Raw genomic sequence first — 19,872 nt, forward strand, 5'->3', positions numbered from 1 at the left:
AACTTTATCCTAATATAATTGACAACTTTTAAAGAAACATGGAATTGTTTTTGAAGGATACATATTTCAAAAGCTTGAGAAGAAACCAACAACCTGAATACCCTCATATCTATTAATAATTAAATTTGAGGTTGAAATCCTATCCACAAAGAAAATTCCAGACCCAGATAGCTTCACTGATAATTTCTATCAAATATTAAGAAATAAATAACAATTCTTCACAGAGTTTTCAATAAAATTGAATTATATGATGCTGACATCACCCTGAAATACAAACTAGAAATACAGAACACAAGAAAAGAATATTATGAACCAATATCCCATATGAACATTGATATAAATATAATGAATGTTGGGTGGTATAAAGGGGATAGTCTCAGTGAGAGACCTAAGCATGACTTTAGAAAGTACAGCCAGTCAACTACTGTGCCAGAAATTTTATGGAATTTTCAGAAATCTGCAGATAAAAATAGCATCAAGAATTCGGTTAAGAAAGTGGAAAGCAGTTTAGGAATCAAAGCAGGAAAATTTGCAGATATTCTGTTTCTTGATCTTGCATCAGTGTTGTTGAAGGAAGGAGGGAAATCTAACACATACTTGGCTGCTAATAGTAGTAATTGCTGTAGGAGTACAGATCCTCTGAGTAGCAGATGTCATGACTCAATTAATGATTAAACATGCATGGCTTTTATTATGGGACATACCTGTGAGAGAAATGAGGAAGGAGTAGGATGAGAACTGGAGACCTGGCATATCCTGTGTAAGTCTGACCCTGAATGCTATGGACTAAATATTTGTATTCCCCCAAAATGTATATGTTGAAATCCTAACCACCAATATGATGATATTAGGAGGTAGAGCATTTAGGAGGTGATTAGGTAGTGAGGTTGAAGCCTTCATAGATAGGATTAGTGCACTTATAAGAGGATCCCAGAGAGCTCTCTTGCCCTTTCTACTATGTAAGGCCACAGCGAGAAGGTGACCATCTATGAACCAGGAAGCAAATGGCTCTCACCAGACGCCCAATCTGTCAGTGTCCTGATCTTGACCAGCCTCCAGAACTGTGAGAAATAAATGTTTGTTGTTTAAGTCACCAATCTATGATATTTCTATTATATCAGCCCAAATGAACTAAAGAGATAGAAGAATGGAGGCAAGGAGTTTAGGTAGAAGCAAACCAGACAGTCATTTCGTCTAAGGGAAATTTAACAAAGTCATCATGGAGTTCTCAACCCAAAGTCACGCAACAGAAGAAATCCATCTCTCAGGAACTGGACCTGCCTTAGTGCATAAGCTACTCCCTCACTTCCACCCCAACTTAGAGGAGCTGAAGGAGAAGGAAGCATGGTCTCAGTGAAAACATGGACGTGGGTTTCAGACTATAGGAAATGGGGGCCTTAGCAAATTATTCTTACAGTTGGAGATCTGTGAGGTGTTACCTCATGGCTACCTACTCCATCCCTTGTGCTAGGTAGATATATAATTTTCTTCAGAGGTTTGGGGAGCACCTTCTCTATAGTTGCTGTGGGTCTTTCCTCCCACTTCGGAGATGAAGGTTAGTGAGATGAACTGCAACCTCTGTTGCTACATTTGACCTTGGGGCTGCCACTCATACTAACACTCTTCTTCCTTTGTTCTAAATTTCCCTGTTTAACTTTCCCTCATGCTCATTTGCTCAGGTCTTGGTGGCTGCTTGTTTTATGATCCATACCTTCATTCCTGAGTTATCTGAACCCATGATAATCATATCCTTCTCAATCTGGAGTTGTTACTCGTGTTTTTCTCACAATTATAACCCTTCAAGGAATTTTGTCAAACACATTATCTCTTTTTTTAAAAAATTAAAACCATCTTAGCGTGAAGACGTATTTCATTGTGGTTTTGATTTGCATTTCCTTGATAGTTAATGATGATGAAAATCTTTTCATGTGATTATGGGCCATTTGATAACATTGGAGAAATGTCTATTCAGATTGATCACTTTTTAAAACTGAAATTTTGTATTTTTATTATTGAGCTGTGAGGATTCTTTATAGATTCTAGATAAAAGTCCTTCATCAGATATGTGATATGCAAAAAACCTCCATTATTTTGTCTATGTTTTCACTTTCTATGCTGTCCTTTGAAGCACAAGTTTAAAAAATTTTTATTGGAGTTGATGTATAATATTATATTAGTTTCAGGTGTACAAGAAATAACTTGATATTTTTATGGATTATATTTCATACAAAGTTATTATAAAATATTGACTATATTCCTTGTGCTATACATATATCCCTGTATTTTTTTTTTTTTCTGTCATGAGGGGTTTTTTTTTTGTTTTTTTTTAAATTATTATTTATTTATTTACTTATTTGGCTGTGTTGGGTCTTCGTTTCTGCTCGAGGGCTTTCTCCAGTTGTGGCAAGTGGGGGCCACTCCTCATCACGGTGCGTGGGCCTCTCACCATCGCGGCCTCTCTTGCTGCGGAGCACAGGCTCCAGACGCGCAGGCTCAGTAGTTGTGGCTCACGGGCCTAGTTGCTCCGCGGCATGTGGGATCTTCCCAGACCAGGGCTCGAACCCGTGTCCCCTGCATTGGCAGGCAGATTCTCAACCACTGCGCCACCAGGGAAGCCCGGGTTTTTTTTTTTAAACATCTTTATTGGAGTATAATTGCTTTATAATGTTGTGTTACTTTCTGCAGTATAACAAAGGAAATCAGCTATATATATACATATATCCCCATATCCCCTCCCTCTTGCATCTCCCTCCCACCCACCCCACTAGGTAGTCACAAAGCACCAATCTGACCTCCCTGTACTATGCAGCTGCTTCCCACTAGCTATCTATTTTACATTTGGTAGCATATATATGTTAATGTTACTCTTTCACTTTGTCCCAGTTGACCCCTCCACCTCCCTGTGTTGTGTCCTCAAGTCCATTCTCTATGCCTGCGCATTTATTCCTGTCCTGCCCTAGGTTCATCTGAATGATTATTTCTTCTTTTTTAGACTCCATATGTATGTGTTAGCATACTGTATTTGTTTTTCTCTTGCTGACTTACTTCACTCTGTATGACAGACTCTGGGTCCATCAACCTCACTACAAATAACTCAATTTCATTCCTTTTTATGGGTACTATTCCACTGTATATATGTTTCACATATTATTTATCCGTTCATTTGTCAATGGACACTTAGGTTGCTTCCATGTCCTGGCTATTGTAAATAGTGCTGCAATTAACATTGTGGTACATGTCTCTTCTTGAATTATGCTTTCTCAGGGTCTATGCCCAGTAGTGGGATTGCTGGGTCATATGGTAGTTCTATTTTTAGTTTTGTAAGGAACCTCCACAGTGGCTGTATCAATTCACATTTGCACCAACAGTGCAAGAGGGTTCCCTTTTCTCCACACCCTCTCCAGCAGTTATTGTTTGTAGATTTTGTGATGATGGCCATGCTGACTAGTGTGAGGGGATACCTCATTGTAGTTTTGATTTGCATTTCTCTAATGATTAGTGACTTTGAGCATCTTTTCATGTGTTTGCTGGCAATATGTATATCTTCTTTGGAGAAATGTCTATTTAGGTCTTCTGCCCATTCTTGGATTGGGTTGTTTGTTTTTTCAATACTGAGCTGCATGAGATGCTTGTCTATTTTGGAGATTAATCCTTTGTCAGTTGCTTCGTTTACAAATATTTTCTCCCATTCTGAGGGTTGTCTTTTCCTCTGGTTTATGGTTTCCTTTGCTGCCCAAAAGCATTTAAATTTCATTAGGTCCCATTTGTTTATTTTTGTTTTTATTTCCATTTCTCTAGGAGGTGGGTCCTAGAGATACATATGTATATGTAATAGAGTGGTCTGCCTATGTTTTCCTCTAAGAGTTTTATAGTGTCTGGCCTAACATTTATGTCTTTAATACATTTTGAGTTTATTTTTGTGTATGGTGTTAGGGAGTGTTCTAATTTCCCATTCTTTTGCATGTAGCTGTCCAGTTCTCCCAGCACAGATTATTGAAGAGGATGTCTTTTCTCCATTGTATATTCTTGCCTCCTTCATCAAAGATAAGGTGACCATATGTGCGTGGGTTTATCTCTGGGTTTTCTATCCTGTTCCATTGATCTATATTTCTGTTTTTGTGCCATACTGTCTTGATTACTGTAGCTTTGCAGTATAGTCTGAAGTCAGGGAGCCTGATTCCTCCAGCTCCATTTTTCTTTCTCAAGATTGCTTTGGCTATTCGGGGTCTTTTGTGTTTCCATACAAATTGTGAAATTTTTTGTTCTAGCTCTGTGAAAAATGCCATTGGTAGTTGGATAGGGATTGCATTGAATCTGTAGATTGCTTTGGGTAGTATAGTCATTTTCCAATGCTGATTCTTCCAATCCAAGAGCATGGTAAACCTCTCCATCTGTTTGTATCGTCTTTAATTTCTTTCGTCAGTGTCTTATAATTTTCTGCATACAGGTCTTTTGTCTCCTTAGGTAGGTTTATTCCTAGGTATTTTATTCTTTTGTTGCAGTGGTAAATGGGAGTGTTTCCTTAATTTCTCTTTCAGGTTTTTCATCATTAGTGTATAGGAATGCAAGAGATTTCTGTATATTAATTTTGTATCCTGCTACTTTACTAAATTCATTGATTAGCTCTAGTAGTTTTCTGGTAGCATCTTTAGAATTCGATGTATAGAATCTTTAGATACTATGTATAGTATCATGTCATCTGCAAACAGTGACAGTTTTACTTCTTCTTTTCTGATTTGGATTCCTTTTATTTCTTTTTTTTTTCTCTGATTGCTGTGGCTAACACTTCCAAAACTATGTTGAATAATTTTGGTGAGAGTGAGCAACATTGTCTTGTTCCTGAACTTAGAGGAAATGGTTTCAGTTTATCACCATTGAGAACGATGTTCTCTGTGGGTTTGTCATATATGCCTTTTATTATGTTGAGGAAAGTTCCCTCTATGCCTACTTTCTGGAGAGTTTTTACCATAAATGGGTGTTGAATTTTGTCAAAAGCTTTTTCTGCATCTACTGAGATGATCATATGGTTTGTATCCTGCAATTTTTTAATATGGTATATCAAACTGATTGATCTGTATACATTGAAGAGTCCTTGCATTCCTGGGATAAACCACACTTGGTCATGGTGTATGATCCTTTTAATGTGCTGTTGGATTCTGTTTGCTAGTATTTTGTTGAGGATTTTTGCATCTATGTTCATCAGTGATATTGGCCTGTAGTTTTCTTTTTTTGTGACATCTTTGTCTGCTTTTGGTATCAGTGTGATGGTGGCCTTGTAGAATGAGTTTGGGAGTATTCCTCCCTCTGCTATATTTTGGAAGAGTTTGAGAAGGATAGGTGTTAGCTCTTCTCTAAATGTTTGATAGAATTCACCTGTGAAGCTATCTGGTCCTGGGCTTTTGTTTGTTGGAAGATTTCTAATCACAGTTTCAATTTCAGTGTTTGTGATTGGTCTGTTTATATTTTCTATTTCTTCCTGGTTCAGTCTCGCAAGGTTGTGCTTTTCTAAAAATTTGTCCGTTTCTTCCAGGCTGTCCATTTCATTGGCATATAATTGCTTGTAGTAATCTCTCATGAACCTTTGTATTTCTGCAGTGTCAGTTGTTACTTCTCCTTTTTCAGTTCTAATTCTGTTGATTTGAGTCTTCTCCCATTTTTCTTGATGAGTCTGGCTAATGGTTTATCAATTTTGTTCATCTTCTCAAAGAATCAGCCTTTAGTTTTATTGATCTTTGCTATTGTCTCCTTCATATCTTTTTCATTCATTTCTGATCTGATCTTTATGATTTCTTTCCTTCTGCTAACTTTGGGGTTTTCTTTGTTGTTGTTCTTCTTCTTTCTCTAATTGCTTTAGATGTAAGGTTAGGTTGTTTATTTGAGATTTTTCTTGTTTCTTGAGATAGGATTGTATTGCTATAAACTTCCCTCTTAAAACTGCTCTTGCTGCATCCCATAGGTTTTGGGGTATTGTGTTTTCATTGTCACTTTTTTCTAGGTATTTTTTTATTTCCTCTTTGAATTCTTCAGTGATCTCTTGGTTATTTAGTAGAGTATTGTTAAGTTCCATGTGTTTTTATTTTTTACAGATTTTTTTCCTGTAATTGATATCTAGTCTCATAGTGTTGTGGTCCGAGAAGATACTTGATTAGATTTCAATTTTCTTAAATTTACCAAGGCTTGATTTGTGACCCAAGATATGATCTATCCTGGAGAATGTTCCATGCTCAATTGAGAAGAAATTGTATTCTGTTATTTTTGGATGGAATGTCCTATAAATATCAATTAAGTCCATTTTGTTTAATATGTCATTTAAAGCTTGTGTTTCCTTATTTTCATTTTGGTTGATCTGTGCATTGGTGAAAATGGGGTGTTAAAGTCCTCTACTATGATTGTGTTACTGTCAATTTCCCTTTCTATGGCTGTTAGCATTTGCCTTATGTATTGAGGTGCTCCTATGTTGGGTGCATAGATATTTACAGTTATTATATCTTCTTGCTGGATTGATCCCTTGATCATTATGTAGTGGCCTTCTTTGTCTCTTGTAATAGTCTTTATCTTAAAGTTTATTTTGTCTGATATGATAATTGCTACTCTAGCTTTCTTTTGATTTCCATTTGCATGGAATATCTTTTTCCATCCCCTCACTTTCAGTCTGTATGTGTCCCTAGGTCTGAAGTGGGTGTCGTGTAGACAGCATATATACGGGTCTTGTTTTTGTATCCATTCAGCCAGTCTATGTCTTTTGGTTGGAGTATTTAATCCATTTACATTTAAGGTAATTATTGATATGTATGTTCCTATTACCATTTTCTTAATTGTTTTGGGTTTGTTATTGTAGGTCTTTCCTTCTCTTGTGTTTCCTGCCTAGAGTAGTTTCTTTAGTATTTCTTGGAAAGCTGGTTTGGTGGTGCTGTATTCTGTTAGCTTTTGCTTGTCTGTAAAGGTGTTAATTTCTCTGTGGAATCTGAATAAGATCCTTGCTGCATAGGGTCATCTTGGTTGTAGGTTTTTTCCTTTCATCAGTTTAAATATGTCCTGCCACTGCATTCTGGCTTGCAGACTTTCTGTGAAAGATCAGCTGTTAATCTTATGGGGATACCCTTGTATGTTATTTGTTGCTTTTCCCTTGCTGCTTTTAATATTTTTTCTTTGTATTTAGATAGTTTGATTAATACGTGTCTTGGCATGTTTCTCCTTGGATTTATCCTGTATGGGACTCACTATGCTTCCTGGATTTCGGTGACTATTTCCTTTCCCATATTAGGGAAGTTTTCAACTATAATCTCTTCAAATATTTTCTCAGTCCCTTTCTTTTTCTCTTCTTCTGGGACCCCTATAATTCAAATGTGCATTTAATGTTGCCCCAGAGGTCTCTGAGACTGTCCTCAATTCTTTTCATTCTTTTTTCTTTATTCTGCTCTGTGGTAGTTATTTCCATTATTTTATCTTCCAGGTGACTTATCCGTTCTTTTGCCTCAGTTATTCTGCTACTGATTCCTTCTAGAGAATTTTTAATTTCATTTATTGCATTCTTCATCATTGTTTGTTTGCTCTTTAGTCCTTTAAGGTCCTTGTTAAACGTTTCTTGTATTTTCTCCATTCTGTTTCCAAGATTTTGGATCATCTTTACTATCATGACTCTGAATTCTTTTTCAGGTAGACTACCTATTTCCTCTTCATTTGTTTGGTCTGGTGAGTGTTTACGTTGCTCCCTCATCTGCTGTGTATTTCTCTGTCTTCTCGTTTTGTTTATATTTCTGTGTTTGGGGTCTCCTTTTTGCAGGCTGCAGGTTCATAGTTCCCATTGTTTTTAGTGTCTGCTCCCAGTAGGTTAGGTTGGTTCAGTGGGTTGTGTAGACTTCCTGGTGGAGGGGACTGGTGTCTGTGTTCTGGTGGATGAGGCTGGATCTGGTCTTTCTGGTGGGCAGGACAGTGTCCAGTGGTGTGTTTTGGGGTGTCTGTGAACTTAGTATGATTTTAGGCAGCCTCTCTGCTAATGGGTGGGGTTGTGTTCCTGTCTTGCTAGTTGTTTGGCATGGGATGTCCAGCAGTGGAACTTGCTGGTCATTGAGTGGAGCTGCATCTTAGCATTGAGACAGAGATCTCTGGGAGATCTCTCGCTGATTGATATTACATGGGACCAGGAGGTCTCTGGTGGTCTAATATGCTGAACTCAGCTCTCCCACCTCAGAGGCTCAGGCCTGACACCTGGCCAGAGCACCAAGCCCCTGTCAGCCACATGGCTCAGAAGAAAAGGGAGAAATAGAGAAAGAAAAAAAAAATTAGAATAAAAATATAAAATAAATAAATAATTTTTTAAAAAAGAAGAGAGCAACCAAACCAATAAACAAATCTAACAATGATAACAAGTGCTAAAATGCTATACTAAGATAAACAGAAAAATCAGAAACAAATCAGTCACAGACAGCCGACCCCAAGTCTACAGTTCCTCCCAAAGTCCACTGCCTCAATTTTGGGATGATTCATTGTCTGTTCAGGTATTACACAGATGCAGGGTACATCAAGTTGATTGTGTGGATTTAATCTGCTGCTCCTGAGCCTGCACAGAGGAATTTCCCCTTCTCTTCTTTGTTAGCACAGCTCAGCTTTGGTTTTGATCCCACCTCTGCATGTAGGTCACCGTAAGGCATCTGTTCTTGCCCAGATAGGATGGGGTTAAGGGAGCGGCTGATTGGGGGCTCTGGCTCACTCATGCTTGGTGGGGAGGGAGGGGTATGGTAGCTATAATTGGAATACAGGGTTAGCCTGTGGAGGCAGAGGCCCGCGTGATGTTGCAACAGCCTGAGGCACACCATGTTTTCTCATGGGGAACTTGTCCCTGGATCATGGGACCATGGCAGTGGTCGGCTGCACAGCCTCCTGGGGGTGTGGATAGTGACCTGTGCTTGCACAGTGTTCCTGTTGGCTGCAGCAGCAGCGTTAGCATTTCATGCCCGTCTCTGGGGTCCGAGCTGATAGTCGCGCCCTGCGCCTGTCTCTGGAGCTTGTTTAGGTAGTGCTCTGTCTTCTGTGGACAGACAGGGGAGGAATCCCCTCTCCTCGTGCACCCCAAAACAATGGTCTCTTGACCCTTAGGCAGTTCCAGACTTTTTCCCAGACTCCCTCCCTGCTAGCTTTGGTGCACTAGCCCCCTTCAGGCTGTGTTCTCGCAGCCAACCCCAGTCCTCTCCCTGGGATCTGACCTCTGAAGTCCTAGCCTCAGCTCCCAGCCCCCACCCACCCTGGTGGGTGAGCAGACAAGCCTCTCAGGCTGGTGAGTGTTGGTCAGCACTGATCTCTCTGCTTTGTCCTCTGCACCCCTGTTGCTGCACTCTCCTCTGTGGCTCAGAAGGTTCCCCCCTGCCCACCCGCCATGTCCACCAGTGAAGGGGCTTCCTAGTGTATGGAAACTTGTCCTCCTTCACAGCTCCCTCCCAGAGGTGCAGGTCCAGTCCCTATTCTTTTGTCTCTGTTTTTTTCTTTTTTCTTTTGCCCTACCCAGGTACATGGGGATTTTCTTGCCTTTTGGGAAGTCTGAGTCTTCTGCCAGTGTTCTGTTAGTGTACTGTAGGAGTTGTTCCACATGTAGATGTATTTTTGATGTATTTGTGGAGAGGAAGTTGATCTCCACATCTTAATCCTCCGCCATCTTGAAGGTCCCCCCTATCCTTGTAACTTATTTTATGCCTAGTAGTCTATACTTCTTAATCCCCTTCAACTATTTTGCCCCTCCCCCCACTCTTTACACTATGGTCACTACTAGTTTGGTCTCAATATCTGTGAATCTGTTGCTGTTTTGTCATATTTGTTCATTTTATTTTTTAGCTTACACATATAAGTGAAAATATTCAGTATTTGTCTTTCTCTGTCTGACTTATTTCACTAAGCATAAGACCTTCCAGATGCATCCATGTTGCCACAAATGGAAAACTTTTATTAGTTTTTATGGCTGAGTAATATTCCATTATATATATGTGTGTGTATATATATACATATATATATATATATATATATATATAATTTATTACTGATTTTATTTAATTACCAGTAATCCGTCTGCTCAGATTTTCTATTTCTTCCTGATTCAGTCTTAGAAGATTTTATGTATCTAAAAATGTATCCATTTCTTATAGGTTTCCAATTCCTTGGTGTATAACTGTTTGTAGTATTCTCTTATGATTGTGTGTATTTCTGTGATAGTGGTTGTAACTTCTCTTTCATTTCTAATTTTATTTATTTGGGTTCTCTTTTTTCTTGATGAGGTTGTCTAAAAGTTTACCAATTTTATCTTTAAAAAAAGACAGTTCTTCGTTTCATTGATCCTTTCTGTTGTTTTGGGGGTCTCTATTTTATTTATTTCTGCTCTGCTGTTTATTATTTCCTTCCTTCTGCTGGCTTTGGGCTTTGTTTTTTGCTTCTTTTCCTAATTCCTTTAGATGGGAATCATTTTGTATATATGTACATGTGTTACAGGGTCTTTCTCCTCCTAGGGACTTGGCCAGGATTTCAGGCAATGGGTTCTGAGGCCAAAAATCGCCTCTATTTGGGAACTGAAAAAGGGATTATTGGGGACCAGTTTCCCATGGATCTCACATTTTTACCCAGTCTTGTGAATAAAAGTACTGATTGCCCTTTGTATTGGACTATCAAGTGTGTTCCTATAGAAAACAGCCTTTAAAGATAGAGATACTCTATTTTTCCACAGCAGAGGGTATATTTGTTTAGTACCCACCATAAAAACTTAGATTTGCTAAATTCAGGGTTCCTCTCCTATAATACAACTTTTGTGCAGGTATTCCCCGGCTTGTTTGCTATTACTCTATGCAAATTGGGACTTAGATAACTTTCCCCCCAAATGCTGATACTTTTGCTACCACTGTTGCTGTAAAATATTGAGACCAGTATGTGGCATTTAGAAAGAGCTTAAAGTAGTATTACCATCTGTTTACTAATGAAAAAACTGAAGTTAGTAAGTTACTTGAGAAAATTTTTTCAGGCCAATCCTAAGTCTGACCAGTTCCAAAACTGTGGGATAATTAAAAGAATAAAATATTTCATGTCATGTATAAATTACCCAGCATGTTAAGGTTGGTCAATAAATATTGATACTGTCTTTTTTTTTCTTCTACCATTATTGAGATATAATTGACATGCTGCCATTCTTATATATGTACACATTAAAAATTTGAATAAGAATGTGAGACTTTAGGGCAAAATCAGGAGGATCTTTTCAAAGTATCCAAGATTAAATGTCAGTAACAATTTTTATCCTTATTATTTTGAATAAGTATGATCAGAAAAAAAGACTAATAAAAAATTTCATTAAAATCCAATTGAGCTATGATTTTATGGACAATGTATAACAGAGCTGTAATTCTGAGATTAAACAATATTTAGTATAATTAAATATCTCCTCATCATTAATTTACTATTGCAAGTGTGACTAGGTGTATGAATGACTGGATGGAAAACTGACTTTAATTTTAGTTCTGTCATCATTCAAAGATAAACTGCATTCTTCATATATTAATATATTAGTATTCCTTAAGAATAATGCACTGGATTTTAAAAAAAGGTAAAAATAAAAGTAGATAAACATATTAACTAGTAAGACATTCAGAGCATTCTCCCATCTAAGGTTTTTCCCCAAACATTATTGATTTTGGCCCAGAGATAAACCCAGTCACCATGAGTGATAAACTATTACCAAGTCCCATTGACTTTTTCCCTCTTTTTGCTGTAGTTTTTGTCAGGTCAATGAATTATCCTTGGCTTATACTTTGTTCTCTAAGGCATAAGTCAAAATTTTTTTTAAATGTGGGATCCTCATAAATTTGGAGGGATAAAGAGAAATATAGCCTGAAAAGAAGATCTCTGCTTTTGTTTATTTGAAATGTCTTGCTCTGATTCATAGAATGTCAATACAATTGCTATTTATTAATGATTAGATGTGGTTTGTTTTCATAAATTTTGAATTTGTTAATGAACAGAAAGAAAAGGGTTTTTTTCCCCTTACTCATTTTTACTTCAATAGTCATAACATACTGATACAAATAACTTCTGTGATTGCAATTAGTGAAGAAAACTATATAGCCACAATATTATTATTAATAATCACAAACTTTTATTAACTTTTTAGCTTTTCCAGATGCCATATTAAGTACTGCGTGTGTGTATCTATCTACCATCATCATAATTATCCATTCATCTGTCCATCTGATGGATTCCTCTTAATCTAGAAAGTAGATACTATTATAACTCTATTTCATAAAGGTAAAAACTGAGGCATAATGAGGCTGTGTAACTTGCCCATGTTAACATATTTAGTATGTGGTGAGAAAAAATCTGATCCAGGTCATCTTGTTTTGTGCCTGTATGCTTAAAACTACTATATTATATATATGGCCTCTTTAATGTGACAGCAAACCTACATATGATGGTTATCAAATATTCTATTTAAAAGTTTAAAAGTACTGATATTTAGGTTAAGCTCTCTCAGATTACATTCTATTAAAAGACACCCAGAAATAACAAAATGCACTAAAAATAAAACAAGAAGTGATTTAACCCAAAACAAAGAATGTATTATTTTGAAGCATTTAAGTTGATAGTTCTAACAAGCATTACAATGGCTTAAGAGTAGTTACAGAGCTAGTATAGCATTGAACTTTCCTGTAATGCTACCGTTTGGACCCTCTCTCTCACCCAAAAATTGCCTCCCACACCACACTAGTTCATTCAAAATTTTTTTCATTTTCATAGTAATGTTGCATTTTCTGGCTATAAACAGTATATTTGGCATTGTATAATTTTTAACATATTGTATAAATTTTAGCAAATAAATGTAACTTACTGAGAGAGAATAATACACAGCTAACATTTTTAAACTACAAATTATACTGAATGTAATATTTTGTCTGTTTTGCAAGTGTATGTCTTTCCTCTTTATCATTTCTATTAATGGGATCAAAATTTTCCCAAGAACTACCGACAAGATACAAAAAGTTTACTAAATACCACTTTTCTAATTATCTCTCAATGACATTTTTCTCACAACCAGTGTAACACAGACATTTAAGTTCTAATCAAAGCCAAATAATTTAATACAATTATAACATAAAACCTATTGTAAGTCTATGTGATATTTTAGTGTTATTCAGGATTTTGCAAATGGATGTTGAACTTCTATTTATATTTTCTCAAACCTTATATTTGAGGGACAACAGCCAAAGAAAAGCTAATATAAGTATTATATAATAGGAGTGCCCAGAAAAAAAGAGGACCATAGAACAGGAAAAATATATTTTTAAAAAGTCTAACAAAACTTGAAACAAAAATTAAAATGCCATGAAGTAACTCCTGGGTTCATGAGCAACCTGATAAATGTGATAAATGATCTTTCCAAACATGTCATATCATGCCCCTTCCTTGCCTAAAATTTTTATATTTCTTTTCACTGCACCACAAATTAAACTCTAGTCCCTTATTTCAGGGGGCAAGTCTACATATGAGCTAGTTTCCATTTCCTTTGAACTCAGCTCTTACTTCTCCATATTGTTTTCTACACTGTAGCCACAATGGCCTATTTTCTTATCAAGAACACATCAAGCTTATTCCTGCCTCTGGGTCCTTACTGACACTATTATTTTCTGAAGCAAAAAGCTCATGGAAAAATAAGTCTTGCATGACTTATTAATGTATCTTTTCAGATTTCCTATTAAATGTAAACTTCTTAGAAAAGCTTTCTCTGAACATCCTATCTAAATAACCCCATATGTCACTACTGTATTACTCTGGCTATTGTGCTGATTGAACTTGTCACTTCCTGAAGTTATCTTCCATTTATTTGTTTCCTTTTTTACTGGCTGTGCTCTCATCTCTAAAGTGTAAGTTTTGTGAGAGTAAGGATTTGCATATCATATTCATTACTATACCCTTAGCATTATAAACACTGATGCTTACCTAAATGATCAATAAATATTTGCATAATTTAAGAAAATGGTCATTTAGAAATAGAACACATTTTACTCTATCATTATTGAAACAAAATACACTTTTACTCACTCTTCCACTTTCCTGTGACTTGATTCTTATGAGCATGATGACTTAAGTAGACTGCCATCTGGAATAACAAATCTTAAACAAGATTACTATGGTAAGTGAAAACAGTGAGTTCATGTGATAAGCAACATGAATTAAAATTATTGGCTTTTATCTCACACTGATTTGTTCTTTAAACGTTGAGTGATTCACAGGAATGTTTCCTTTTAAAGAGTTAAATAGCATGTTTGATCTTTTCTTTAAAAAAGGGGGTATTGTGTTTTTTATGGCTGTGTAACAAATTACTGCAAACCTAGTGGCTTCAACGATGCCCACATATTTGCTCAAAATTCTGTAGGCCAGAAATCTGGACATGGCATGACTGTATTCTCTCCTCAGGGCCTCAAAGGGGCAAAATCAAGGTGTTGGCCAGGAAGTTTTCTCATCTAGAGCTCGGTATCCTCTTCTAAGCTCATATAGTTGTGGAAGAATTAAATTTCTTATGGTTATGGGACTGAGGTCCTTATTTCCTTGCTGGCTATCAATTAAGAGCCATTCTTAGGCCTCATATGCCATTCTCATTCCTTCCCACATGGTTCCCTTTATCTTCAAAGAAAGCCAGCTGTAAAGTATTTCCTTCATTATCACTCATGTCCAATTCCTCTCACACTTCTAATCTCTTTAAGAGTTCACCTGATTATGCCAGGCTCACCAATCTCATCAATTTGTCAATGTGTCTCTTTCTCTCTCACTCTCACTCTCTCACTCTCAGAATCAACTGTGCCATCTAACCTAACCTATTCACAAGAGTTATTATCCATTATATCCGTAGTTTAGGTCCACACTCAAGGAGGGCAGGGAGATTACATAGTGTCATCACCAGCAGGCACAAATATTAGAAACCAACGTAGAATTCTGCCTACCATAAAGTGATATTTTCTTGGTATTTAATCAATGTATAAATTTTATAAACAATGATTTATAGATTTAACTATTTTAAAAATTAATAAAATTGTTATTACTACAGGCAATGGAATATTAAAGCAGTAAATAAGAAATCTGTTTTTTCCAGATATATAATTTATATAGAGATTGTTAAAATCTTAGGTAGAGGACAAGTTGATCATAAATTGTACCATTCTCAGTTACTTCTAAAACATTCTCAAATAAGTGTAATTTGCAGTTAAGAGCATTTGTTTGTGCATGTCATTTTATCACTGAATAGGCACTTATAGATATTTAATTAGCACCCAAGAGATAACCAGTTTGCTTAATAACTAACTGAAATTTAGATGAGATTTAATTTTAAAATTAGATTATAATGTGTACATTAAATCTGGAACGGTGAAATGTTACCTGTTTATTAGCATGGAAGTAGGACAAAGGTTTTCAGCCAGTTAGTCATGTGAAGAGCAGGTAATATATTTCTGTTTTACAAGGACTTCGTTGTCTGTTAAATTGAAAGGGAATCTGTTAAATCATCCCCCTCCCATGATCCTAAAATCCTTCACCTCCACTTTCTGCTATGAGGATATTATGATTAAACTCTTTATCCCTGCTTATCTTGTCCACAGCAAGAAGCCTAGGTCAGGATCACTCCTCATCTCCCACACTTCAATTTCCTTATTGCTGTGGGTAATGCCCATTCTAACATGATCTCTCAGCTTCTTCCCAACTTCTGAAACCTTACACTTGGATCTGAAACCCAGGTATTGCTATAAGCAAAATAGACTCTTTTCTCAAACTTTTGCTAAATGCTTCCTTTCTCTTTTTGCTCTGACTTAACGATTGAGGATACTTCTTCCCCTGTAGGCTTCTCAAGTGGTGGATTTTTCCCCTTCATACCTTTGGTAACAGTAGGTCTTCAGGTGTTATAAGTGTTCTCCTTTCTCCTTGTAGCTTCCAGACTTTTCTCCTGTTTCTTCCCTACAGTTCCCTAGATTTGAATTGCATTTTAAATTCTACTTTAATCTTCCTAGTTGCAGTTTACTACTGACCTCTAAATCAATCTTTTCCCTGTGCAATATTTCCTGCAATATTGCCTCTCTTTTCAGCACAATTTGTATTCTAATTCTGATACTTATATTTTACTGGTACATAACATTCAATAGAACTTCTATGAAATTTTGAAAAATCATGGAGACGGAGGCTATCTCTCTCTAGAAACTATATGTTGCTGGGTTTTGGTAAACCTAATTTTTTTTATACCAATAGTCTCTGCTTTTTATGAGAAAATTCACTCTATTTATAGCTACTATAATAAACAATATATCTTGTGTCTCAGCTCAAATCCTTTCTTTTTCATTACTCTTTATGATACTAAAGCTGGCATTCTGAAAACTTTACTTCCATCTTCTCAACTATTACTCTGTCAGGCTCAGCCAAAGGAGACAGAAGAAGGAGTCTGTGAGGTTGGAGAAAGAAGGGACTTGCTCTTCCTCTTTGCTTCCTGCAAGCTTCCTATTTGCTAATGGTTCCTGTTGTCACTAGGCAACACTATCTCATGCAGCTGTAGCAGTTCCTTCTGCAGAAGTAGCTGAATCCAATGTGCTATTTTGCCAATACTTCCAAAACCAACCTCATTGACCCCCATCGTGGACAGCAGCACTGGCTGACTGGGGTCCTCCTGTCCCCCACTAGAGGTTTGGTTCCCTGTCCTTTGGGATCCTCTCTAAGTTTCTAAATTTTAAGAATTTCAAACCCTTTTTTTTAACCTCTGCCCTATGAATGGTGATGCTTCCTTAATGATCTTAGAATTCTCTTTTAACCTTTTCAATTTCCTAGTTAAAAATTTTATACATAGTTAACCATTTGCCATACTAATGTGTCTTTGTTTTCAAAAAGCTCCAGCTAAGGCATCAATTCTGCTTGGAACCCGGTGAGCCCTTTAAGTCAGTTCACTGAGATTTTTCTTCAGGTTAAGAAAAAAGTTTTCAGTTATTTGTTCAATTCTGTCTCTTCTATCTCTTTTTTTTCTTAGAAGAAAGGTACACCTATGATTCAAGTGTTAACTGTCTTGGATGTATCCTTCAAGTCTTTGTTTTCCTTTTTTTTTTTTTTTTTTTTTGCATGATTTTTGTTTTTATATTCCTCTATGTTTTGAAATAGATCTTACATATATTTCAATCCATTAATTTACATCTCCAAAGAGATATAAAATATTGGACAATCAAGTTTTCATTTAAATCTTTTTTTTGTGGCAGTACTAAGCTCCTTAAATGATTTTCATTAGTGGTGGTACTGTTCGAATCATTAAATTGTCAGTGCTGTGAAAACACTTCTAAGAATTTACGCTAAGAATTAAATGTGAAAAAATGTGAGTAGAAGACTATCATTGCAGGCTTAGTTACGAATAGCTGACCACAAGACACAGGGAAAATATCCAACTTTGATGGAACAGTTAAATAAATTACGGAGCAACAAATTATAGAATGGTGTTATAAAGTGTTTCAGGTCATGATTTTGGGCAGGTTATTTCTTTGTGACTCATTTCCTTAATTGTAAAATGGGCAAAATAATAATAATCTGTCCTTCCTAGAATAGTTGTGAATATCTGCTGAGTTATGCAAGCAAAGCATTTTGAACAGCACTTGGTACATGGTAATCTTAATTAGGTTAATGTTAACTGATATTATTATTCAGCCATTAAACTGTATTTTATTATATTATATAAATGTAATGTGTTCATTATATTTTGTTAATAAAATTAACAAATATCAAGCTAGTTACAAACAGTAAGTAGAGTTTAATTTAGTTTTTTTGGACGCACAAATTAATAGGGAATACAAAATCTAGATAATGAAAAGATTACATATAAAATATATATGGCAGCCTATGACCTAAATTACTCACACAATTCTCTCTAGGCAGAATAACTGTAATTTTTTTCTTTCTTTCTTTATTCTAAATTTTTCTAACTTCATGTAATAACTATATTCTACCTGTTTAGAAAAAGTTTTTTAAAAAGTTGAATTTAAAGTCTTATTTAAAGTCTTATTTAAGTCTTAATATTACAATAATTGTCCTTATCCTTGTTTATTTTATGACAAAATATAATAATTGAAATCATCCTTTATATCTTTTTTGGTCTTAACATTAATTATACATTTATGGAAGATCTGTTAGTCTTTGCAAAAATAAAAATTATTTAATTAGATGCCAATATTACTTTTTGTAGATAGATAGAAATATGTAAATATGAATATTTCAGATAATTGAAGGGACTCAATAAATTGTATCCGATCAAATTGAGAAATGAGACAAAAGGATGGCAGATAGAGTAAAAGAATATTATTTCACTATATTACACATATGAATAATATATAAACAATATATAATGTTGTTTCAAAATATTCTAACAATGTTTCAAAATATTCTCAAGATGAAAATGAACCAGTTCCTAAGTAGACGCAAAATTACTTCCTAGAGTAGTACCCAAGAAAACTTCCTCTCTTCAAAACTTAAAAAAGAAATCATTACTAAGTTTAAAAAAAGGCAAAAGTGTATAAATAACATTCTTGTTAACCTTTCTCCTTACTGATAAAGACATAAAGAAAAAAGTATCAAAATTCTTTCCAAGAATGTTTAATAAAATTGATGGCATAACCACACAGAAAGAAATTATTTAAGTAAATTTAAAACACAGAAAGTTAACAAATTCTTAACTGGTGATGTATGCCAAAAAGACAAAAATAAATTAATGAAAATACTAGAATTACTTTTAATAATCATAGTCTTGGTAATGACATAGGAATATTAATTTGAAACTTTAATATAAAGTGTAACATAAAACAAATAATCATACTAATATCATTATGATGTTCAAAACTGAAAGAAAAATATGTGTTATAGATGTATATATAATCAAATAATATAAGTAATCCTATAATTCTTAAAGCTGAATTCAAAATGTAATTATAAACTTACAATAAATTAAAACTTATTTTTGTTTAAAAATAGTGTTTTTCCACTATTTTAAAAGCTTAGGAGAAAAGGGCAACCTGATAGTGAATAGCACCCTTAGCACACAAATTAGGATTTTGTTCTATAAATACCATTTCCCATTTCCAGTAACCAAAGGACTTTAGAGAAATATTTTTTTTTTAAGGATGGGAAAGAAAATGAAGATCATGTTACATGATAAGCCTGTAACATCTTGTCTTATCAGACAGATACAAAGTTAATAAAAAATGCTGAGGGAGTAGCTTCAAGATGGTGGAAGAGTAAGACGTGGAGATCACCTTGCTCCCCACAAATACATCAGAAATACATTTACATGTGGAACAACCCCTACAGAACACTTACTGAACGCTGGCAGAAGACCTCAGACCTCCCAAAAGGCAAGAAACTCCCCACGTACCTGGGGAGGGCAAAAGAAAAAAGAAAAAACAGAGACAAAAGAATAGGGGTGGGACTTGCACCTCTGGGAGGGAGCTGTGAAGGAGGAAAGGTTTACACACACTAGGAAGCCCCTTCGTGGGCGGAGACTGCGGGTGGCGGAGGGGGGAAGCTTCGGGGCCGCGGAGGAGAGCGCAGCAACAGGGTGTGGAGGGCAAAGCGGAGGATTCCCGCACAGAGGATCGGCGCTGACCTGCACTCACCAGCCAGAGAGGCTTGTCTGCTCACCCACCGGAGCGGGCGGGGGCTGGGAGCTGAGGCTCAGGCTTCGGTCGGATCCCACAGAGAGGACTGGGGTTGGCGGCGTGAACACAGCCTGAAGGGGGCTAGTGCACCACAACTAGCTGGGAGGGAGTCTGGGAAAAAGTCTGGAGCTGCCGAAGAGGCAAGAGACTTTTTCTTGACTTTTTGTTTTGCAGTGCATGAGGAGAGGGG

The sequence above is a fragment of the Balaenoptera borealis genome, assembly GCF_965194805.1.
Source record: "Balaenoptera borealis genome assembly, chromosome: 5".
Classification (NCBI taxonomy): domain Eukaryota; kingdom Metazoa; phylum Chordata; class Mammalia; order Artiodactyla; family Balaenopteridae; genus Balaenoptera; species Balaenoptera borealis.